The sequence below is a fragment of the Prionailurus bengalensis genome, chromosome C2 (genome assembly GCF_016509475.1).
Source record: "Prionailurus bengalensis isolate Pbe53 chromosome C2, Fcat_Pben_1.1_paternal_pri, whole genome shotgun sequence".
Classification (NCBI taxonomy): Eukaryota; Metazoa; Chordata; class Mammalia; order Carnivora; family Felidae; genus Prionailurus; species Prionailurus bengalensis.
The window spans coordinates 118,555,201-118,581,142 of NC_057350.1; positions in this window are offsets into that span (position 1 = coordinate 118,555,201).

Consider the following 25,942-nt stretch of genomic DNA (forward strand, 5'->3'; position numbering starts at 1 on the left):
GAGGAGAGGCCCTGTTTATTACAAAGGGGCAAAGAACTTGGCAGAATTGTGTTCATGTTCTAGTGTTTTGTGGAACATAGAACTTGCAAGTGATAAAACTAGAGGTTTAGCTGAAGAGAGTTCTAAGCAGAGTGTTAAAGGTGCAGTTAGGGTCCCCCTGACTTCTTACAGTCAAATGCGAGCAGAGAGAAGTGACCTAAAAGCAGAATTGTTAAAAGAAGCAGAACTTAAAGACTTAGAAGATTTGCAGCCTATCCATATAGCAAAAAATGAGAACATTGAGGATGTGGCCAAGGTACTGATAAAGAAATTAATATGGTTGAGCCTTCTGAACAGAAGCTAGGAAACTATTCTCCAAGACAATGTAAGAATGACCCTGAAGGCAATTCAGTGATCCACAGAGCTGCTGCTGTCATTACAGACCCCGATGACAAGGGCTGAGGAGGCTGAGTGATCCAAGAGGGGCCTTCAGCACCTGTGGGACCTTTCTGCACACTACCTGACACTACCTTACATGGGGGGCTCTGCTCTCCGCACTCTCTCACCATGCTTCTCCGCCACCCCAGATGTGGCTCTGCTGGGCCCTGGTATGGCATGAGATTCAGTGGCCACATGTCCAGAGGGTGTAGGCAGAAGGTGCAGGCCCATATGGCCCCATTTCTGTTTATGCTGATAGTGTGCAAGCCAAGGGAGCATGGCTACCTTCACCTAGATTTCTAGGGACAGGGCCATATGGCAGAGCCTTGGGCTTGGCACCCCAGCCCTGGAGATCCACAGGGCCCAGGCAGTGAGTCTCTGCAGGGAAGGCCATTCTGCTGAGCCCTGTGGGTAACACGGCCACCCCAAAGGGCCCAGAAGACAAAGCACTGAGTCAAAGATTATTCTTGAGCCTTAAGGTTTAATGTTGTTTGTGCTGTTTGGTCTCAGACTTACCTGGGGCCTGTCACTCCTTTCTTCTTTCCTATTTCTCTCTTTGGGAATGAGAATGTCTATCCTATGCCTGTCCCACCATTGTATCTTGGAAGCACATAATTGTTTGTTTTTGCAGGTTCACAGAAGAAGAGGACTTTGCCTCAGGATAAGTCATACTTGAGTCTCATCCATATCTTATTTAGATGCGACTTTGGACTTTCAGACTTTTGAGTTGATGCTGGAGCAAGTTAAGACTTTTTGGCTGTTTAGATGAAATGAATGTATTTTGCATGTGAGAAGGACATGAAATTTTGTCCTGACCTGGATGGAATCCTATAGACTGAATGTTTGTGTCCCCCAAAATTCATATGTTGAAATTTAATCCCCTAATGAGATGTATTTGGAGGTGAGACTTTGGGGGATGATTAGAACATGAGGGTGGAGGGTGGAACCCTTATGAATGGACGAATACCTTTATATACTTTTTAAAAAGTTTATTTGAGAGAGTGTGTGTGAGCAGGGGAGGGGGCAAAAGGAGAGAGAGAGAGAATCTCAAAAGCAGGCTCCACATTCAACATGGAGCCTAACAAGGGGCTTGATTCCACGACCCTGGGATCATGACCTAAGCTGAAATCAAGAGTCGAAAGCCTAACCAACAGGTCCACCCAGGTGCTCCATGGATTAGTACCTTTATAAAACAAAGGCAAGGAGCGCCTTTGCCCCTCTACCACGTGGGGGCACAGTGAAAAGACCACCATCATGAACTGGGAAGTGGACTCTTACCAGATACAGCATCTGCTGGGCCCTTGAGCTTGGACTTTTAGAACTGCAAGAAATAAATTTCTGTGGTTTATGAGCCACCCACTCTATGGGATCTTTGTTACAGCAGTCAATGGACTAAAACAGTTTTTTTAATACTTCAAAGGGATTTGTGAAGTAATTTCTTATTAATTATCAGTCAGGTTTGCATTCAGGGTCCTTGTTTTCTTGTATAGGTTTAATTCTAATAAAGTCATTTTTGTAATGTTTTATAGTAGTAACTAGCTTTGTGATATAACGAAGTTATTTATAAATGCTTATTTCTTATACCTTACTCAAGGCATATTTAAATTTTAAGTATGGTATCAATAGGAGTATATCATGCAGGAAAGCTGCTAGAATTTATCACTGTCAGTGAAGGATGCATTTTAAAACAATTTTAATGATCAGATTTACCAGAGATTACACAAGAACTGGTTACCAGACTAATTTACTAGCTGAATTTTTCAACCAACTAGATGTTAAATTAAGTTCAAGTCTAGAGTAAACAGTGATTTCAGAGAATGGCATCCTGGTGCTGGGACAACTGGCTACTTTTCAGTACCTGCCATATAAGTCTAACTTATATTGAAAGATGCAAACTCGGAAAACCCATAGGTCTGGATTTAATAAACTAATACCAAATTCACCTCTTCGGCTAGTGATAACTAATATTGAACATGGATCTTTTCCCATAATTTGGTTGACCTTCAGAGTCTGTTTCCCATTTACTTGCCTCTAGGCATCTTAAATTGTAAATCCCAGAATAGAGAAAAACAAAATGATACATTTCAAGTGTAGTCAAATGAGGCAGCATAGAATGCTACGTGATAACATTTAGCGTGGTTAATAATAGCACGTGATAGGCATTCACTCAGGATCTGCCTAATGAATAACAACACAATCAGTGGATTTATTTTTGGAATATTTACTATAGTAGCCAGCAAAAAGGTTGACCATTCAAAATGTATACCCAGCTCTCCAGTATTTCATTGCACTAATACTTAACCTTAGTGAGCATCTACTAAATCCAGGCACTGGGTTATTCCTGAAGGCAGAGGGAAATGCAAAGATAAAAAATAGATAATTACCATCCTCAGGGTTCACAGGCTAACTGAGGAGACAGACTTTTAAAAACTACATACACATCTTTGAGGACCATGGACCTGTGTTCAATGGGATGTTGGCACATTCAGTAGAGGCCATGTCACTAGTAACATCTCAGGTGCCATTTAATTCTTTCTGTCCCATTTAATCAGATAGTTTAGATGGGTGGGTTGTGTCATTTGCCAAAGTACACTTCCTGGCCCTGCTGGAGGTAAGATTTTACATTTTACGGTCTTGTCTGCCAGCTGAGTACACGGTAAATACAATCGAAAAGGTCAATTTAGCACATTTTCATCACACAAAACCAGGGTTGATTTTTTTTTATTACAGTAAACACAGAGCCCAAGAGAGTGGTACCTCTGTGATGCTCAACAAATATTTGTTGAGTGAGTGAAAATAGTTCTAATGTGTGTATGGCACTGTTAGGCGTTCAAGGAGACAGAAATGCAAAGGTAGTCCTCTATCCCTCGGCAAGGATAAAGCAAGGAAGTATGCAATTGCAGCACACGTTTAAAGAATTATTGCATAAAATAATTTTTTTCTGAAAATGTATATTCCTTGATTCTCACAACCGCATCATGAGATAAACATCCAATACCCCTTTCTCAGAGGAAGAAACAAACTTCGTCAAGAGGTAATAGAAAGAGATTGGACGCCAGTGAATCTCCATGCTCTCCAGTTGTAATTGTAATGAAGGAAAATTGAATGTATAAAAGGTGAGAAACATAACAGCCCCTGGAAGGGGGAGAGCACAGCAGGTGGTATTCAATGCAAGGGCTTGTAGAGCTGCCCAGTCTTGAGGTCCAACTAGAAATTTGGTCAGGCAGCCTTCTCTCCTCATCCTCCTTCCCAGTTGTCCAGAATGGGTGGGTGGTGAGTGTTCCCTGGGGGGGTTGGGGTGGTGGTGGTGACAGAGGTGGGGTGGGTGCTAAGGTTGGGGTGGTGGTGGTGCCTCTTCACGTAATAACTAAAAAAGGAGGGGCACCTGGGTGGCTCAGTCAGTTAAGCATCAGACTTCAGCTCAGGTCATGATATCATGGTTCGTGGGTTCAAGCCCCACATCAGGCTGTGTGCTGGCAGCTCGGAGCCTGGAGCCTGCTTTGGAGTCTGTGTCTCCCTCTGTCTTGTCCCTCTTCTGCTCCCGTTCTGTCTCTCTCTTTCTCAAAAATAAACATTAAAAAAAATTAAACAAAGTAAATAGTGTATTCTACAAACATTCTGAATCAGCTAGCTTCATGATGGCTCATTAAATTTTCTTGCAATTCTTAGTTCTGCTGCTTCTCAATAAGAGAGCCAGTCATATGAACTCATATACTGTTGAGATGTGTAGTTGCTGGGTTCACCTCAAGATATAATCGCAGGGTAGATGAATATGCATCTGGGCACACATAGAGGAAAACCAGCCCAATCACGAGACAGGTGGTGTAATGTAACCAACTAATGACTGATGGTGATGATAATAGCATCTCTTTCTAGTTCTTCTATATTCCAGACAGCACTCTGGTTGTACGGGCTTTCTATATACTAACTCATTCAATTCAAACCCTGTAAAATAGGGTACTATAATAATCCCCATTTTATAGATCAGAAAATGGAGATTTGGGTATCTTGCATAAGGTGACCCAGCTAGCTTATGTCCGTAGAACGATCATTTGCAGGTGACTCCAGAGGCTACATGCAATATACCGTCCCCGATGCTTCTTTCCTCTGTGTGCGATATGTGGTTTCTTTATATGTTAACTCAGAAATACAGGGAAACAGAAATAGAGGAAAATGGTTCTCTCAAGTTTAGGATGATGGAGGGAAAGCCCATGAGGCTCTGAGGGGTTTTGTCTGGTTCTCTCCTAGAGATGTGCTTTTGATTCTGCTGGTATGCCGGTGGTGTGTCCAACCAAAGACCACTTCTATGTTATTCTGTTAGTTTAGTGTTTCCCAACTCATGTATTTATTTTAAATATGAAAACCAAAACAGTGAGCATAAATCTTGGTTACAAATTCTTAGGGAACAATTTTTTCTATACCTATGGTGTACAAGCCAAAACAGCCAAGCTTTCCCTGATCTCTGTTTGCCAGTAGGTGAATTTTTTTCTAGTTCCTTTACAATGTAATGTGTCTCTTTGAAAGTTCCCATTTTAGTGGTAGTCTCTGTTTTCTGCCACACCTTCGCTTTAAGCCCATGGCTCATCTCCTGTCTCGTCTTGATAGATGAAATCTAAGCCCCTGGCCAATAAAGACTGGTAACTCTTTTCTCTGGGCTACAGAGAAACTATCAGTCTGTGTTTAATAGATATTTCAGATTGTTCATGATTTTGACCTTTACTAAATCCTCTTACTCTCTTAGGAGTTACACTTTGCATTTACATAGCTTTGGGTTATACTTGAGGCTTTCTAGGCATTCTATGGCAAAAGGGTTTTAAGATGATCTTTGCAACATTGGCAGCAATGGAACTGATCTATTTTTCTTTTTTCTTTTTTGCCTTTTTTCTGAAGCTTATTTATTTTTGAGAGAGAGTGGAGTGTGCGTGTGTATATGCACAACCAAGGGAGGGGCAGAGAGGGGGAGAGAGAATCTGTGCTGTCAGTGCAGAGCCCTACTTGGGGCTCCATCTAACCAACCCCGAGATCGTGGCCTGAGCCGCAGTTGAGAGGTGGTCGCATAACCAGCTGAGCCACTCAGGCACCCCAGTGATCTATTTTTCTTTTTTAGCAACACACAATTTTATTATAAAGTACTCATGGGATAATGCTTTAACACAAAGACAAAAATTAAAATAATTTTGAACTTTTATATTACTACTATGTGTTAGACTTAATTTACAACTATTTTTTTTAATTTTCTATTTGAAGTGTATTATCTATCATCATAGGATTGCATTCCAGATTCTCTTCACATTCTCTTCACATTCTCTTCACATTCAACATTATGTTGAATGTCTCTAATAATGTTAGATCAAAAAGGTTCGTCTAAAATGGAACCAGCTCTTCTGTAATCCAGGCTTAGATATATGAATTTTGGAAAATTATGGAAAGAGTCCGTTCCTTGAGTAGTTTTAACGACATGTTTACTCAAATTATCTTAGCTAATAGCTATTAAACATACCTTATGTGGGTTTTAATTGTTTTCATTATAACTGATAAAAACAAATTCGTTTTTAAAACTCTTGATTATGCAAGAATACGCCCATGGAGAGTGACTGAGAGAACAATTGGAATGATGAAATGCTGATCTAGCTAGCAGCCCCCCCCCCCCTGTCAGTCCACTGCAGGGGGCAGCACTGGCCCATGTGCTTCTCAGGAAACTAGGCTCATTTTTTTTTTTTTTCTTCAGCCAAGAGGATAGTGGTACTAATCTAGAAGTTTTAATGAAAGAATCCAAGGCTGCTAGAGTTAGAAGGGGCACTAAGGACTATGTGCTCTACATCCTACTATAGAAATGAGGGAACAGAGAGAGGCTCATGTACTCCCCACAGTTACATCAGGAATTAGGAGTAGAACCAGAAGTAAAAGCATACATCTCCATTTGTTATTCCAGTGTCCTTCCACCCACCCCCCCAAATTTAACAGCGAGTTAAAACATTGTGATGCAACATCTTTCATAACATTGGAATTGTAAGCAACAAAAAAACAGAACAAAAAAACACGCTGCTGTTCTAAATCTAGTCTTTTTTTTTTAAGTTAAAGACTATTTTATTAATAAATTTTCTCTTCTCTCCACACTTTCTCCCCAAAATAAAGAAATACCCGCTCGTTTGAGGGTCGGGGAGCAGTGTCTTGGGGCCAGCCCCCTAGTGTTAGGAACAGGTTCCTAACCTCCCAGGCTGAGTACATCTGGCGGGTGGGACCTGGTGTTGTGTTTGTCCCTTAGGTCAGCCTGGTCCCCGGGGCCACGGGGGAGGAGGGGGGGAGTTAGAGTGGGCGGCCTGTGTAAATGCCGAGGTTCCTTAGTGTCACCTGTCTGGTGTGAGCCCGCACGGGTCTCCTTTTCTATCCCGGCGCCAGAGTCGGGGTGATCAGACACCTTGTGAGGCTCCTCTGATGCCGAGGCCCAGGCCTGGAGAGGTGCTTCGTTCCTCCCTTCTCCGTCCACACCTCTGTGTTTGGTAGCATCTGGCTCTGGCTGTCTGTGGGGCTATCTGTGGGGGTGGTGAGTTCGGGGGAGAGGGGCTGGCTCCAGATGAATGGATTAATGAATGAATGAATGAATGATAAGTGGGTGGGGCCTCCTGCTGGCAGGTGAGTGGGCTGTCCCTAGATCAGCGTCATTTCAGGACAGCACTTCCCTCCAGACCCCTCCACGGGAGTCGTCAACTTCCCTACCCTGCAGCACGGGCTCCAGTCCAGGAAGCCAGAAAGCAGTCCCGGCACAAGGACTCGGCTCAGGGCGCCCCTTAGGATGGGCCGCAGCAAGGGGCGGGAGGCTGGGGGATCTGGGGAGCAGCCCACGCAGAAGCCACTGTGAAGTCGCTGGGGGCACAACGTGCAGTCCCTGCACTTGTCGAGGTCCACATCGCGGGAGCGTCCCCGAGGCTGGTGCCTCGCACCTGCTCCTGGCGCCCAGCAGACGCGCCCCAGGCCCAGCGCCAGGAGCACTGGCAGCAGGGTGAGCGGCGGACTCGGAGTCGTGGTCCGCGTCTGGCGGCGCCGCCTTCTGTGTTCCAATGTTTTAAATCATTTTAAGCGCATACTTACAGAGTCTACCTCAGGAAAGCAGAGTAATTTCTCAGAGGTCTCCTAACTAGAAAGAAGAAACTGGATTAGTACGTTACAACAGCAAAAACATTTCAAATGTTTATCTCATGAGTCCCATAAAAGTTTTTATAGTCATCCATTCATTCACTGATACAATATCTTCTGTAGTCACCAATTACATCTGAGTTCAGTTTCTTTATATTTATATACACTATACTTACATATATATAGTGTATATATATAGTGTGTGTATATATATATATATAGTGTGTATATATAGTTCATATATACTTATATATACTATATACTTATATATATAGTATATATAAGTATGCTTATTATATATTTTTATACATTATATATAAATATATGCTTATTTGTTGTTTGTTACAAACCAACAATGTAATTGTTGGTTCAAAAGGAGTATCGGTCGAGTAAAGACAATCAGGCCATTACCTTAAGTCGGGAAAGGTAATAAAGCTAATAAGCAACTGAGCACACTCTTGCCTAGATGTGACCTAGTCTGCCCGTTGGTCTGGCAGGTGACATACAGATGACATAGCTGGATGGGGAATATTTTATTCAAGAATCAGGCTTATGGGATGACAGTCAGCTGTATTCCTGGTAGTGCTCAGTGTCTATTTTATCCCCTTCAATTGCTTCGCTATTATTTTCTCTACCAGTAAAAAAAAAAAAAAAAGAAAGAAAGAAAAAGAAAAAAAATTATTTTCCTCCGTGTTTCGTGTCTTTGTGTATCTCTCCCCATTCTATATGGCTTTGTGATTTTCTGTTTATGACATATTCATGCCACTTATTTGAGATTTGCTCACAGGACCTGCCTTGACATGGAAATCAGGGAAAACTTACGCTATTTTGTTCACTGATAGCTCTATAACTTTCAAAGGGAAACTATATTTATATTACTGGTGTTTTGAGAGATTACTTTGTGAATGAATTCATTTGTGAGGTGGATACAGGAAGGAAACAAATTACTTTTATTCTGATAAGGCTGTTTTAAGGACACGTGATGTTCTCTGGCAACAATAGGTTTACAGAATGGTGTAGAATCACAATTGCCCTCTCTGTCTCAGGTAGAGCTGGAAAACCAGAAGGCTCCCTGGTGGAGGCTTGCCCCTGTAAACTTACCCACCGAGAAGTGAGGAATGTGTGCTTTCTGCAGACAAGCTGCCCCCCCACGGGGACACAAAAAGGATGGATTGAGCCACTTATGCCCAGTTCCCTTTCCAAACTTGCTAGCTGGGTAACTCATCCCCGCTCCCCGAGGCAAGTACCTGAGGGGGCAGAGGACGGCCAGGAATGCTCCCAAATATCAGGAGTGGAAAATGATTGTGGTAGAGGTTGTTTTGTCTCCTCAAGACTCCCCTCCCTCTCCCCTTCTATAGCTCCTGATTTCACTGGTTCACAGTGAAGCCTGGAATAAACACACTATTTCCTTGAAGTGGTGACACGACAAAGTTCTGGTACGTTAAAAGTGAAGTGTGGCAACTTTGGGGGGCTCCCGGGTGGCTCAGTCGGCTGAGCATCCAATTTTGGCTCAGGGCACGGTCTCGGGGTTCATGAGTTCAAGCCCCGCATCAGGCTCTGTGCTGACTGCTGGGAGCCTAGAGCCTGCTTCAGATTCTGTGTCTCCCTCTCTCTCTGTCCCTCCCCTGCTCACACTCTCTCTCTCTTAAAAATAAACATTTAAAAAGTTAAAAAAAAAATGAAGTGTGGCAACTTCTTCAAAAGATAACTAACACATATCATGTGCCTCTCATTGATTCTCTCCTCCTCCCTATATGCCTGGCGTAAGAAAAACAGATCAAGATTTTGAGGGTTGATACCTTTGGAAAGTAGAATTGGGAGACTCATCTTTATTTTAGATATTTTTTATGGCTTGAATTGATTATAATAAATATTTCATAGTTTAGATTTATTTATTTTTGATAGAGACAGAGCACACGTGGGGGAAGGGCAGAGATAGAGGGAGACACAGAACTGAAACAGGGTCCAGGCTCTGAGCTGTCAGCACAGAGCCCGACGCAGGGCTCAAACTCACAAACCACAAGATCATGACCTAAGCTGAAGTCAGACACTTAGCCAACTGAGCCACCCAGGTGCCCCTAGGTACTTTTCTATGGCTTGAATTGATGATAATAAATATTAATTTCTTAGTTTAAAATATTAATGATAAACGTTTTTTATTTTATTTTTAAAAATTTTTTTAAATGTTTATTTTTGAGAGAGAGAGAGAGGCAAAGTGTGAGTGGGGGAGGGGCAGAGAGAGAGAGAGAGAGACGGAAGGAGACACAGAATCTGAAACAGTCTCTAGGCTCTGAGCTGTCAGCACGGAGCCTGAAGCGGGGCTTGAACCTGGGAATGGTGAGATCATGATCTAGGCCAAAGATGGACACTTAGCTGACTGAACCAGCCAGGTGCCCCAAAAGATAAACTTTTAAAAGTTTCCTATAGATAGCCCTCCTTAGGATGCCATAGTTTAAGCTATAATTTAGGGCTTCCAGCTTTTACCAAGAAAAATTTTTTTTTATTTTTTTATGAAATTTATTGACAAATTGGTTTCCATACAACACCCAGTGCTCATCCCAAAAGGTGCCCTCCTCAATACCCATCACCTACCCTCTCCTCCCTCCCACCCCCCATCAACCCTCAGTTTGTTCTCAGTTTTTAACAGTCTCTTATGCTTTGGCTCTCTCCCATTCTAACCTCTTTTTTTTTTTTTTCCTTCCCCTCCCCCATGGGTTCCTGTTAAGTTTCTCAGGATCCACATAAGAGTGAAACCATATGGTATCTGTCTTTCTCTGTATGGCTTATTTCACTTAGCATCACACTCTCCAGTTCCATCCACGTTGCTACAAAAGGCCATATTTCATTTTTTCTCATTGCCACGTAATATTCCATTGTGTATATAAACCACAATTTCTTTATCCATTCATCAGTTGATGGACATTTAGGCTCTTTCCATAATTTGGCTATTGTTGAGAGTGCTGCTATGAACATTGGGGTACAAGTGGCCCTATGCATCAGTGCTCCTGTATCCCTTGGATAAATTCCTAGCAGTGCTATTGCTGGGTCATAGGGTAGGTCTATTTTTAATTTTCTGAGGAACCTCCACACTGCTTTCCAGAGCGGCTGCACCAATTTGCATTCCCACCAACAGTGCAAGAGGGTTCCCGTTTCTCCACATCCTCTCCAGCATCTATAGTCTCCTGATTTGTTCATTTTGGCCACTCTGACTGGCGTGAGGTGATACCTGAGTGTGGTTTTGATTTGTATTTCCCTGATAAGGAGCGACGCTGAACATCTTTTCATGTGCCTGTTGGCCATCCGGATGTCTTCTTTAGAGAAGTGTCCAGCTTTTAAAGGAACATTAGCATTTACTGGGAGCTTTTCCTAAATTGCAATGTAAGGGGCCTGCTCCTCCCCCTCTCCCATACACACACTGATTTATTTGCTCTGGGGTGGGATCTGGCTATGGGTACTTTTAAAAAAATCCTTAGGTCTGTTTTGTGTTGTGCAGGATGAGAACCATGGACATCAGTCACCAGCTCCTTACTGTGGCACATTAGTGGTCCCTGGAATGCTTGGAAAAATTCCATGTCCTGGCTGAATCTCAGAGCAACACCACCAGAATCTGGAGTTCCTCAGATGGTTCCAACGGACAGCCAAGTTTGGGAACAGCTGTTACTTCCCGAAAACCTCTGGAAAACTTTCCTCCAATTTGCAAGTAATCCGAGAAAATAAACTTTTTGTTTTATCTATGTCTTAGCCAGATGGATATGGTTGCTAGATGAAATACAGGATGCCTGGTTAAATTCAAATTGAGGACATCCATTTTTAGTAAAAGATTGTCCCAGCCAATATCTGACACTTACACACAGAAAAAAAAAATTTCACTGCTTGTATGAAAAGCACATTTAACTGGGATTCCTGTATTTTCATTTGTGAAACAAAATACTCCAAAATGGTACTCCAGAACTCACTGAGCAATTTAGATCTTCTCTGTATGTAAAGCAGTTTTAAAAAGGTTGAATACTTGAGGAAGAAGCAAAGAGAGATCACCTTGCTAATGCTCAGGAAATTGATCTAAAAGTTTACAGTGCTTATCTCTCTTCCCCAATATTCCTAAATTTTATAACAACTGGCTCAATTCCTTTGCTGATTTCCCCTACTCAATAAATAAGCAAATAACTCCTCCACCCCTCTCCACCCTTAATCCTTCCTCCTTTCAGCTAACTAAACCAACCTACTTTAAGATTTGCTTATCTTTTTTTAATTTTTTTAACGTTTATTTATTTTTGAGACAGAGAAAGACAGAGCATGAACGGGGGGAGGGTCAGAGAGAGAGGGAGACACAGAATCTGAAACAGGCTCCAGGCTCTGAGCCATCAGCCCAGAGCCTGACGCGGGGCTCGAACTCACACACCGCGAGATCGTGACCTGAGCCGAAGTTGGCCGCTTAACCGCCTGAGCCACCCAGGCGCCCCTCTTTTTTTTTTTTTCTGAACTACACAGAAAAGATTCTAAACAAAGAAAATGTGCAGTTGTATTGGCTTGTGTGTGTGTGTGTGTGTGTGTGCACTTTTAAGACTTTTTGTTAAGGTATCATCCTGTTCTTTTTTTAGTATTTCAAGTTTTTATTTAAATTTTAGTGTAGTTAACATATAGTGTAATATTAGTTTCAGGAGTATTATTTAGTGATTTATCATATGCATATAGCATCCAGTGCTCATCACAACAAATGCCCTCCTGACTACCCATCACCATTTGGCCCAAGCCCCCACCAACGTACCCTGCAGCATGTTGGCTATAGTTAAGAGTCTCTTATGGTTGGCCTCCCTCTCTTTTTTTTCCCTTTACCTATGTTCATGTTTTGTTTCTTAAATTGCACGTATGAGTGAAATCCTATGGTATTTGTCTTTCTCTGAGTGACTTATTTTGCTCAGTATAGTACACTCTAGCTCCATCCACATTCTCACGAATGGCAAGATTTCATTCTTTTAATGGCCTAGTGATGTTCCATTGTATATATACTTCAGATCTTCTTTATCCATTCATCCATAGATGGACATTTAGGCTCTTTCCATAATTTAGCTATTGTTAATAGCGCTGCTATAAATATTGGGGTGCATGTGCCCTCTTGAATCAGCATTTTTGTATCTTTTGGATAAATACCTAGTAGTGCAATTGCTCAGTACTATTTTTAACTTTCTGAGGAACCTCCATACTCTTTTCCGGAGTCGCTACACCACTTTGCATTGTCACCACAGTGTAAGAGGGTCCCCCTTTCTCCGCATCCTTGCCAACATCTATTGTTTCTTGTGTTGTTAATTTTAGCTGTTTGGATAGGTGTGAGGTCACATTTCATCATGGTTTTGATATGTATTTCCCTGATGATGAATGATATTGATAATCTTTTCATGTGTCTGTTAGCCATCTGGATGTCTTTTTTGGAAAAATGTCTATTCATGTCTTTTGCCCATTTCTTTACTGGATTATTTGTTTTTTGGGTGTGGAGTTTGATGAGTTCTTTATAGATTTTGGATACTAACCTTTACCAGATATTTCACTTACAAATATCTTCTCCCATTCCATAGGTTGCCTTTTAGATTTGTTGATTGTTTCCTTCACTGTGCAGAAGGTTTTAATCTTGATGAGGTTCCAACAGTTCAGTTTTTGCTTTTATTTCCCTTGCCCCCGGCAGTGTATCTGGTAAGAAGTGGCTCCAGTTGAGGTCAGAGAGGTTTCTGCCTGTGTTTTTCTCTAGGATTTTGATTGTTTCCTGTATCACATTTAGGTCTTTTATCCATTTTGAATTTATTTTTGGGTATGGTAAAAGAGAATGGTCCAGTTTCATTCTTCTACATGTTGCTGTCCAGTTTTCCCAACACCATTTGTTGAAGAGACTGTCTTTTTTCCATAGGATGTTCTTCCTGTTTTGTTGAAGATTGGTTGGCCATCTAGTTGTGGGTTCATTTCTGGGTTTTCTATGCTGTTCCATTGATCTATGTGTCTGTTTTTGTGCCAATACCATACTGTCTTCATGATTACAGGTTTGTAGTATAGCTTGAAGTCTGCGATTGTGATGCCTCCTGCTTTGGTTTTCTTTTTCAAGATTGCTTTGGCTATCTGGGGTCTTTTCTGGTTCCATATAAATTTTAGAATTGTTTGTCCTAGCTCTGTGAAAAATTCTGGTGGTATTTTGATAGGGGTTGCATTAAATGTGCAGATTGTTTTAGATAGCATAGGCATTTTAACAATATTTGTTCTTCTAATCCATGAGCATGGAATGTTTTTCCGTTTCTTTGTGTCTTCTTCAATTTCTTTCATAGGTATTCTATACTTTTCAGAGTATAGATCTTTTATCTTTTTGGTTAGATTTATTCCCAGGTATCTTATGGGTTTTGATGAAATTGTAAATGGGATCAATTCCTTGATTTCTCTTTCTGCTGCTTCATTATTGATGTGTATAAATGCAACAGATTTCTGTACATTGATTTTGTATCCTGTGACTTCGCTGAATTTGTGTATCAGTTCTAGCAGTTTTTTTGGTGGAGTCCTCCAGGTTTTCTACATAAAGCATCATGTCATCTACAAATAGTGAAAGTTTGACTTCTTTGCTGATTTGGTTGGCTTTTATTTCTTTTTGTTGTCTGATTGCTAAGGTTAGAACTTACTGCGCTGAACAACAGTGGTGAGAGTGGAAATCCCTGTTGTGTTCCTGACCTTAGGAGGAAAGCTCCCAGTTTTTCCCCATTGAGGATGATATTAGCTATGGGTCCCTTTATGATGTTGTGCTATGTTCCTCCTATACCTACTTTGATTTTTATCCAGAATGAATGCTGTGTTTTGTCAAATGCTTTTTCTACATCTATTGACAGGATCATATGGTTCTTACACTTTCTTTTATTAATGTCGTCAATCTCGATTGAGTTGCAAAATTGAATCACCCGTGCAGCCCAAGAATAAATCGCACTTGATTAAGGTGAATAAGTCTTTTGATGTACTATTGGATCAGATCTGCTAGTAATTTGTTGAGAACTTTTGCATCCATTTTCGTCAGGGATATTGGCCTGTGATTCTCCTTTTTGGTGGGGTGTTAGTCTTATTTTGGAATCAAGGTAATGCTGGCCTCATAGAAGGAGTTTGGAAGTTTTCCATCCATATCTATTTTTGGAATTGTTTCAAAAGAATAAGTATTAACTCTTCTCTGAATATCTGGTAGAATTCCCCTTGGAAGCCATCTGGCCATGGACTCTGATTCAATTTCTTGGCTGGTTATGGGTCTGTTAAAATTTTTCATTTCTACCTGTTTCAGTTTTGGTAGTTTATATGTTTCTAGGAATTTATCCCTTTTTTTCCAGATTGCTCAGTTAGTTGGAATATAACTTTTCATAATATTCTCTTATAATTGTTTGTATTTCTGTGGTGTTGGTTGTGATCTCTCCTCTTTCATTCGTGATTTTATTTATTTGGGTCCTTTCTCTTTTCTCTTTGATAAGTCTGGCTAGAGGTTTATCAATTTTATTAATTTTTTTGAAAACTCAGCACCTGGTTTTATTGATCTATTCTGCTGTGTTTTTTTGTTTGTTTGTTTTGTTTTGTTTCTATATCATTTATTTCTCCTCTAATCTTTATTATTTCCCTTCTGCTGCTGGCTTTAGGTTTTATTTGCTGTTCCTTTTCTAGGTCCCTTAGGTGTGAGGTTAGGTTGTGTATTTGAGACTTTTTTTGCTTCTTGAGGTAGGCCTGTAATTGTATATGCTTCCTTTTTATGACTGCTTTTGCTGCATCCCAAAAGTTTTGGACTGTTGTGTTTTCCTTTTCATTTGTTTCCATGTATTTCTTCATTTATCCATGACTTTCCTTGTTAATCCATTCATTACTTAGTAGGATGTTCTTTAACCTCCATGTATTTGTGGTCTTTTCAATTTTTTTCTTGTGGTTGGCTTCAAATTTCATAGCATCGTAATCTGAAAATATGCATGATATGATCTCAATCTTTTTGTATCTGTTGAGGGCTGATTTGTGACCCTGTATGTGATCTATTCTGGGGAATGTTCCGTGTGCACTCAAAAAGAATGTGTATTTTGCTGCTTTAGGATGAAACATTTTGAATATATCTGTTAAGTCCATCTGATCCAATGTGTCATTCAAAGTTATTACTTCTTTGTTGATTTTCTGTTTAGATTATCTGTTCATTTATGTAAGTGCGGTGTTAAAGTCCCCTACTATGTATTGTATTATTATCAATGAGTTTCTTTATGTGTGTTATCTATTGATTTATATATTTGGGTATTTCAAGTTGGGGCCATAAATATTTGCAGTTGTTAGATCTTGTTTGATAGACTCCTTTATATTGATATAATGCCCTTCTTCGTCTCTTTTTACAGACTTTGGTTTAAAATCTAGGGGCGCCTGGGTGGTGCAGTTGGTTAAGCATCCGACTTCAGCCAGGTCACGATCTCGCGGTCCGGGAGTTCGAGCCCCGCGTCAGGCTCTGGGCTGATGGCTCAGAGCCTGGAGCCTGTTTCCGATTCTGTGTTTCCCTCTCTCTCTGCCCCTCCCCCGTTCATGCTCTGTCTCTCTCTGTCCCAAAATAAATAAAAAACGTTGAAAAAAAATTTAAATCTAGTTTGTCTACTAGACAAACTAGTAGTAAGTATGGCTACTCCAGCTTTCATTTGACATCCATCATTAGCATGATAAAGTTTCCCCATCCCTTCACTTTCATTCTGCAAGTGCCTTTAGGTTTAAAGTCTCTTGTAGGCAGCATATAGATGGGTCTTGTTTTTTACCCATCTTGATACTTTATTTATTTTGATTGGAGCATTTAGTCCATTGACATTCAGAGTGATTATTGAAAGATATGAATTTAATGCCATTGTATTACCTGTAAAGTTGTTGTTTCTGAAGATTTTCTCTGTTCCTTTCTCCTCTTTGTTGCTTTTGGCCTTACTTTCCCACTCAAAGAGTCCCCTTTAGTATTTCTTGCAGGGCTAGTTTAGTAATCAGAACTCCTGATTTTGTTTATCTGGGAAACTCTTTATCTCTTTCTATTCTGAATGACAGCCTTACTAGATAAAGTATTCTTGGTTGCATATGTTTCCCTTCATCAAATTGAATATATCATACCACTCCATTCTGGCCTGCCAAGTTTCTGTTGATAAGTCTGCTGCTCACCTGATTTGTCTTCTCTTGTAAGTTAGGAATTTCTTTTACCTTGCTGCTCTCAGGATGTTTTCCTTATCTCTGTATTTGGCAAATGTTACTACAATATGACTCGGTTGGACTCCTTTTGTTGATTAGTGGAGTTCTGTGTGCCTCCTGGATTTGGATATTTGTTTCCTTTCCCAGATTAGGGATGCTTTCAGCTATAATTTGCTCAAATAAATCTTCTGCCTCCTTTTCCCTCTCTTCTTTTTGTGAGACTGCTATGATATGAATGTTATTATACTTTATGGAGTTGCTCAGTTCCTAAGTCTACCCTTGTGATCCAATATTTTTCTTTCCCATTCTTTTCAGCTTCATTATTTTCTATATTTTATCTTCTATAGCACTTATTCTTCTGCTTCTTCCATCCCTGTGGTCATTACATCTAAGTGGTTTTACATCTCAGTTATAGCATATTTTTATGGCCTGGCTACTTTTAGGTTTTTTATCTCTACATTAAGGGACTCCCTGGTGTCATCTATGCTTCTCTGAAGCCCAGCTAGTATCCTTATGTTTGCTGTTTCAAATTGTGGTACAGGCCTATTACTTGTATCTATTTTGAATAGATCCCTGGCCATGACCTTTTCTTGTTCTTTCTTTTGGGATGAATTCCTCCATTTTGGCATTTTGCCTAGGTCTCTCTCTTCTTTGTGTTAGGAGCCTATTATGTTTCCTGCTTTTGAGAGTAATGGCTATATTAAGAAGAGGTCATATACTGACCAGGGCCTGACACTTTAGTAAGTGTCTCTGGTTTATGTTGTGTGCACTCTGCTGTTGTGTTGGACTGCTTTTTCCCTCAGGTCAGTCCTCTTCAGAGTTTCTCCTTGACTGCAGTGGGGAGTATTTTGACCTTGTCCAGTGTGTGACAAGTTGTAACTAGCTGTGTTTTGTCTGCTTGTTAAAAGAGGCTAGACCCAATTTACACTAGAGTTGAACTTTTGCAGCACTCTACGGTCAGTGGACTTGGTGTGTGCGGGGGTGGGGGGTTTGTACTGGTCTCTGGGGGAGTGACCCACTGCTGCTCTGGCTCTCAGGCAACTTGCTTTGGTGCAGAAGCACCTGCAGAATACAGTGGGGTGCGGCTTCGTGTAAGCAGCTCAGACTTCCACTCTGGGCTCTGCGATACCCACTGAAGCCCCTCCATGTTGATGGATGGAGGAAAAATGGTGTCAGCCCACTCTTGTCCCTAGAGAGGGAAGTTTGCACCTGCCATTGTTCAGGAAGCCCTCACAGAAAAGCGACCAATCTCCGCTTGTGTATTCCAGGGATCCCTCGGTTCCCCGCCCTCACCCTGTCTATCTGAACCATCTGCCCACCCAGCTGCACAATGCTCCTGTGTTTTAATTTCAGGAGTACCATCTGGTATCAAAACTCCAAATTTTAGGGACCCGGCACGGAGAAGATCTATGGTTATCCTTTGGGGGAGGGTCTTGTTGCACTGTGGCTGGTGCTGCTTTGTCCCAGAAGGGCAGTTGCATGAATGTACAAGGGCTCGGAGTCTGGAGTAAAATGCAGCAAAAAGCCAGTGTCCTGGCTAAGTGCCCTCAGCACATGCCTCTGCCCCTGTGCGAATGAACCAGGCAGCTTAGTGGCACCCACAAGCTTTTTTGTCCCAAGAACCAGTGCTATATCTCCCAAATGCACTCCAGGAAAGGGAACTGTCTCTTCCAGTGTGACCCAGGGGATCCTTAGAGCGTCCTGTACACTCCTGTCCTCGGTCTTCACAGGAGCACTGCTGTGCCTGCCAAGCTCCACCCCAGTGATGGTGCACTAAAACTTCAGACTGTGCGCACTGCTGCTTATAAAAACTTGTGATAATCAGCCCCTCTGGTTTTGTAGTCAATGGTTTGGGGAGGGGTTTTTGTGTGCAATCCTCTGCACAATGCTCTGTCTCCCTCTCTCTCTTCTCTCCGTGACCGAGTTTCCCCTCCCCTCCCGCATGCTTGTGATTCCTTTCTCCCCAAATCACATTTCCTCACCTCCTACCTTCCATGATGTGTCCTCTTTCCTCGCTATTGTGCAGTTTGTCCTCTCAATCCTCAGATCAATTTATTGGGTGTTCAGAACGATGCGATATTCATCTAGCTGTGGGTTTGAGGGATGAGGCAAGCATTGGGTCCCTCTACTACTCTGCCATCTTTTGGTAACATCCTGCTTTTATTCATGTGGATATGTAATGTTCAGGGAATAGCATGTCACTATTAAACTAGGAATTTAGATAAATGTATCTCCTAACTGCTGCTTTCTGTGTCAGTTTCAAACATAAACCACAGAGTCTCCTTCAGTAAATGGTCTATCAAAAAGACAGAAGTACCAGCATCTGTGCGAACTTGAAAACTATTGCCTAGAATTCTTTATTAACCACACAAATCACCACTACAGATAACAAATGTATGGTAAGAGAACAACGAATGCTTATACTATAAGTGTCTACTATTCAGTTGAGGGTGGGGAGGCACGTATCTGGTAAGTATTGGATGTTTTCTGGAGAGACAAGTGATGTATCAGAAAGACTGTGCAAGACTTTTTGGGGCCCAGACTTTGCTTTGAGTCCAGCTGCTGCCCTTGCTCATTAGGTGACCTTAGATGAGAAATGAAGCTCTTGTGTTTCTCCACTTTTGCATCTGTAAACCTAAAACCATAATGCCTGACTTGTCTTGATAAGTGTTATTGGGGGAATTCCAGTGAGATAATTATGTGGATAGGGCTGGACTCTTCCAAACTTCAGCATTTTTACGAAGTGAAAGGAAGAAGGAAGAGTAGGAACAAGGTTTGTTTTGCTCTGTACAAAGAAATGAAGCTGGGCTCTTGTGTAGTCTTGTATGCACTATCAAAGCATACTGACCCAGAAATACCCTCAAGGGATAAAAGAAGTGCCAGTTAGCAGGCCAACTGTAAGCACTGATTTTTCTAAGGAAAAAGAAAAGATGGAGAGTGCCAAGCCACAAGATTAGCCCCCTTAGAGGCTCCTGGCATCCTGAGTGGGGATCGTGGATTTCTTAAATAATCATGTTCCCTTCCCTCGGTTAGATGGAAGTATTAAGTCATCTGACCCAAGGGTGAGTCATAGACAAACTTACGGGAAGGTTCCAAGAGTCTGAGTGGTAAAGTAAATTAAATGGAAACAACGTGTATGGATGCCATGTTTCCATATGTCTACATAGATTAGCTAGTTTAAGTTCCCCTTATAAAACATTACACATTTCTGTTTTTAGGGTTCAGGGAAACTGCATTGTGTTGGGCTCCTCTAAGTTTGAATGTGTGTTCATTCAGACAAGCTCTAAATTCAAGTGTACTATCACAGTATTCATGAAAAATTAAAAATCAGACAGTATATTTAACCTCCCTTAAAAAGAAAAGGAACATAAGTAACCATAGTATCTACCTGTATATAATTCGTATGTTTAATTCTTAGACACATTCAATTCTTTACAAACTTAATTTCCCTTATATAAGTCCATTGTTAATAAGATATTTACCCTTCATTAAGACTTAGGGCAAGGCCACTGTGGAGAATCTTCTAAGGTCTCTGTTGCCAAAACAGTTTGGGAAATCATCTTTTAAAAATGACTCTCCAAACTACAAAAGTTAGTCTGTACCATAAATTCTATGACTCAGTTGAATCGCTCGCCGCATTCACCCACTTATCTCAAATCCATTCTCAAAGATTAACCAAATTAAGTTACACCCTTCTGAAAATCTTCCAGTAACTTTCCATTTACCCATATGTTATAAACTAAACTTGGTTTCCTCTCAGGGCTTTAGATCATTCTTCCAAGATCTTAAGGTAGCTTATTTCTTTTCTTCACAGTTTACCTGCTCAGAAAGGCAGGCCCTGAGCCCTCTAAAATATTTCCAGTCTCTCAAATCACTCTCTCCTTGTCGGCACTTAACACAATCAGAAATAATGTTTTTTTGTTTATTTTTTTATAATAGTTTCCGAGAAGGCAGGGATTTTGTGTTTCATATTTACCACTATGTACTCACTGCCTACAACAGCGACTAGCAAGAAGCAGAGGCTAAATAGATATTGACTGAATGCCATTGAAGACAGATAGGCAAGATAACATGGCCTCTCTGAAGAAAATTTCAAAAGAGGCATTTAAAAAAGGTATGGTAAGAATAGCATCATTAAAATAGTTCTGTCCCTGGCCATGATGGCTACTTTGAAGGAAGCACTACTTACTTAGAAATATCCATTGACCATAAGGAAAAAAAAAAAAAAGAAAACTTTAAGAATACAACACATTGTATATATTCAGCTTGACTCCCTGCTCTTACAGTCTTTAAAGCCTTTTGGCAAGAGATATTTAACTTCTGGCTATTGGTTTTTCCTGGAATACAAATCCAGGAATAATTTTCTCCTCATCAGTTTGTTTTGCAGAGAGCCTTTCTGGCTAGGCCCTATGTGGTGGGGAGGGTTAGGCACCCAACAGATGTCTCAGAGGTAGACGGAAGCCTGGGAGATGTTAGCCGGACTCTTTACTATCCCAGAAAGATCTGTTGCTAGGAGGTGAAGCTACCAGTTGAGGAGACGGGAGTTTGCTGCCTTGTTTTGGACACTTGTTACAAGGAGAAAACAAGCACACCCCAAGTGGTCAAACGGTGAACCTGGGGCCATGTCTATAGTTTCTGCAAGGGAGGAGTGATGGTTACTGGTAGCAACTTTTTCTTATCTTTGTTGTTGTACCGGGAATGGCACATTCATGAAAGATGGCAGGGTCTTGTTTAAAGGGCAGAAGCTTTCTTGTATTTGAGCCTTGGCCTTTACCCTTACAGACAGGATTAGTGACTTTACTCATTTCTAGGATGGGAAGACTTCTTCAAATTAGTAAATACTTACAAAAACAACAATAACAACAAAAACTCAGTGCCAGGCTATTGGCACTGGGCACAGAAACCTGGGCATAAGGGAACTCTGTCAAGACTAATTTAGCTGACTTAGCAGAAGTGAATAAAGTTGAAAAAGAAATCTGTTCAGAGCAGGATGCCAATGAGAAGCAAACCTTGGGTTGAAAGTCTGTATTCAAGAGGAGAGGACAGAGACCTCACCCAATCAAAAAAAAAAGTGTCAAAGAATTTTGTGGTCATGTTTTAAACTGCCTAAGTTCCAGACAAGGAAACTATTCTCTGGAGCTTAAGGTAAAGAACAGTCCAACCCCATGAGCTTAGACCCAGTGATAAGAAGGAATAGGAGAAACAACAAAGGCTTTAGAGCCAGTGAGTCAGAAGTAGACTTGGACAGTTTGGAGCTTGGCTGGATTGAGCTTGAGAAAGATCAAAGTTTCTTTGGTAGCGGAACTGGGCATGAAAAGATTGAATGAGAAAGCTTGGCAAAGAAAATGGGAAAATAAAGTAGAAATATAGAAAATAAAGTCACTCATAATCCAACCACCCAGAAGTAACCAATGTTTACAGTTTGATGTGTTTTGTTTCAGTGTTGTGTCTGTAGGTATGGGAGTGAGAATTGCATAATTTAAATGACTCTGTGTGTGTGTGTGTGTGTGTGTACATGTGCATATCCGTGTGTGTGAGCATGCATGTGAAACAATATTTTGGTCATGCCATGTATATCTTAAGACAGACTGTTTCAACCAATTCAGTATGGTGGGAATGATACTCTGTGACTTATAAAGTTGGGTCGTGAAAGGCAATGCAGATTCTAACTTGTTTTCTGCCATATTCAGCCTGGGAGCCCTACACCGGCATGTGCCTACCTTAATGCTGTCATGTAATGAGTTAGCCTCAGCCCCATGGATAGATAGCCCACGTGTAGGTGGTGAGGCCAACAGTGAGAGGGAATGAGCCATTAGATGATTCCAGTTTTTTGTAGGATTTCCCCTAGCTTTCACATCTTCCCAGCTGAGGCCCCAGACGTGGAGAAGCAGGGTCATGCTGTTCATCCTGTGCCCTGTCTGAATTACTGATGGCAGAATCCGTGAACTTAATAAAACGGTTATTTTAAATGACATTGACATTTGGGGCAATTTGTTACACAGCAATAGCAACCAAAACAGAAAACTTGAACCCAACCTGAGTCAGAATTCTGACAAAGGGCTGAAGTCAGCTATTTTTTCCATGACCCAGGAGCCAAATGCTACCATTCTTCTTAGGTTGACATAATGCATTTCCCAAATGTTTCATCAGCTCAACCAGCAGGAGGGAGAGGCTCTGCTTCCTAGTACAGAGATATCCCAGGAGGCCCTCGGAATAGTTAGAGACTCATCTTAATAAACCATAGCTTTTCCTTAATAAGGAAACATCCTTTTGGACCCTTAGGATTTAAGGACTCATTTTATTTACCTCTTAAATTCTAGAAATCTCTCCTCCTAAAAAGCATGCATTCACCTGTCTCCTTGACTTCCAATTTGGATTTAGCTGAAGATTGTGATCTCTGAAATTTTTGTTCAGGTTTGATCTGGGTCACGTATACCTTGAATATCAGAGATTAGAAGAGGAAACAAAGTCAAAGTAGAGAACACAGATATAAACTAGAGGCACAGGATCAAATTAGGAAGTGAAAGAAATGAAAAAAAAGAGCAGTCATTTCTGGTTATTGACTGTGCACCAGTCGTAACATATGTTATGTCATTTCAACATACGGCAGTCCTAATGATGAAAGTACTTTTATTAGTCCTAAAACAAATGGGTATGCAGATTTTTCCCAATAGGGCTGACAATCATACCCAGGACTGTGACACCAGATTCTGTTCTCTTAGCCACTAGACGGTACTGTTTAGAAATAGTCAAAATGATTTTCATAATAATATTAAAGGTTATTTGACTTCTTTTCACTCTTATTATATCATGTGTGCGTCTTTGGAAGATCTGCATGACTCAATGAGCCAATATATTTCAAATTTTTAATTCACAATGTTACAACATTATACGTCAGTAAAAGATCCATTAAAGTGCAAACTAGACCAATGAATTTTAATGTGACAGAATACCAAACGTTCATTGACATGATTCACTAATATTTATTTCTCTCAGTTTTGAAGGCTGGGAAGTCCAAGATCAAGATTCAGCAATGGGGATAGGGAGGGAAGGTAGTTCAAACCATTTACACTGATGGCTTCTACAAACCATTACAAGAATAGGAGAGAAAGCTTTGCAGGAGCATTTAGTCTCATGCTGGCAAATGATCACAGATGAGTTGTTGAATTCCTGAAACTTTCCGTGGAAGAACTTAAGAAAATTTTTGTTGTTATTGGATATTGTTCATTCATATTGTGCTTAGCTCATCTGAAGAATGAAAAATGAAGAAAGGTTTGTCTTATAAAAGAGACAATAATAACAACTTGGAGTTAGATATGTTAGGTAACTGTTACGAAACTGAACAGCAAGTTAAATGAAAGGTTTTCACTTCTCTCTTTTAGAAAAGCCACTCTGCATATTTGTTTTGCATGTCCACTATAGATTAAAAGCAATGTGACTATTTCAGATTTAGTTTGTGGCTTTAAAGGGTAGAGCAAGAGTTATACCGTTTGTGAGGTTGGAAATGCACACGAGATAAAAAAAAAAAATTCTTCCTGAAACCACCATCCAAAGTTCCCTAACACAGAATTGCATTGATACAATGTTTAAAATATGTGGTGGGCTATATACCTCGTTTCTTTCACAGCCAGGGATGACGTGTCTACCTCTCAAGCAAAATGATGAAAGTATTAAGAAATGCTACCTCAACTTAATTCATATTTCCGAATAATGAAATATGTTTTCACGGGGGAAGCCTGTTGTTCAGGCTTCAAGGCAAGTGGAAAGCCTTGGTGTAACTCTGGGCTTGCCATATGTCAGGGCTTGGGGGGTGAGAGAAGGCAACTGTGGTGAGAGCTCACTCCAGAAGCAAAAGATCTTAAGGTATAAAAGGCACATCATTATGAAGCATTATCCTCCTTTTTATAATCCCTCTGAGAAGCAAATGTTTTATTGCTTCACTGCACAAAGAGCTTAGTGACACCATCAATGATGTGAAATTGCATTAACAGAACCTTGAGATGGCCCAGGGAAATGTGAAACCTACGTCTCAAATTCAGTGACAAGCTCTTCATGCTGTCACGTGACCAAAACCAAACTTTCCTCAAACGATGCAGTAAAAACACACACAGATTCCCTTTGTAGATGGACATGTGAAGGCCTCAGCCACAATTGACAAGAAGGAGACAGTATCAGTTTGGATGGTCTAGACAGGGACCAAAGACCAAAGGCCAGATCTTCACCTCAGCCTTCAATGTTCGGCCTTTTTTGTCCCACCACCAGCATGACACAGCAATGCCAGCCTCAGGCTTTGGAGACATGCACATGGGAAACAGTTATTTACAAAGTACAAGAAATATTGTGAATTTAACAATTATTTCTCCAAATGTGTTTTATTCTTTAAAATTTCATCCAACAGACTGTACTGTATGGATTATTTGGAATTTCTAGCCCTATGATTACAATTAATTGGATTATCATATATGTAAACGTTGGTAGAGACCCACTTGTCTCCACAACAGGAGACCAAGCACATGTTTAAATAAATTTCCATGGCGTCAATTAAACTCAGATTAGTCCCTCATAGCGCTTATTATAAGTCCTTTAAAAATTCCATAATTAAACACCTTGGAGAAATGACAAATACCTTATAGTAAACAGCTGAAACAAAAATGAATGTTTTCTGAAGAAATCAATATGACATCATGTTATTAGTGATGTGCAGTCAAGACTGACTGACTTCACAAAATATTGGTATATCTATATTTTATTAAGATCAGAAAAGGTTTTATCAACCAGTCACAGTTTTCTTTTCTTTTTTTTTTTTTTTTTTTCAACGTTTATTTATTTTTGGGACAGAGAGAGACAGAGCATGAACGGGGGAGGGGCAGAGAGAGGGAGACACAGAATCGGAAACAGGCTCCAGGCTCTGAGCCATCAGCCCAGAGCCTGACGCGGGGCTCGAACTCCCGGACCGCGAGATCGTGACCTGGCTGAAGTCGGACGCTTAATCGACTGCGCCACCCAGGCGCCCCAAGAAAAGGTTTTATCAACCAGTCACAGTTTTCTTATGTTGACTGTAAGTTGCCTCGTTTTCCTTTCGAGTTCTATTATCAGATGGGAGAGGTACTCCTATAGGAAACATTTTGTTCTCGTCACATACTATTATTTCAAACTGACAATACATCACACTTGTTTTAAAATCATGTTTAAATGCCAGTTTCAGGTA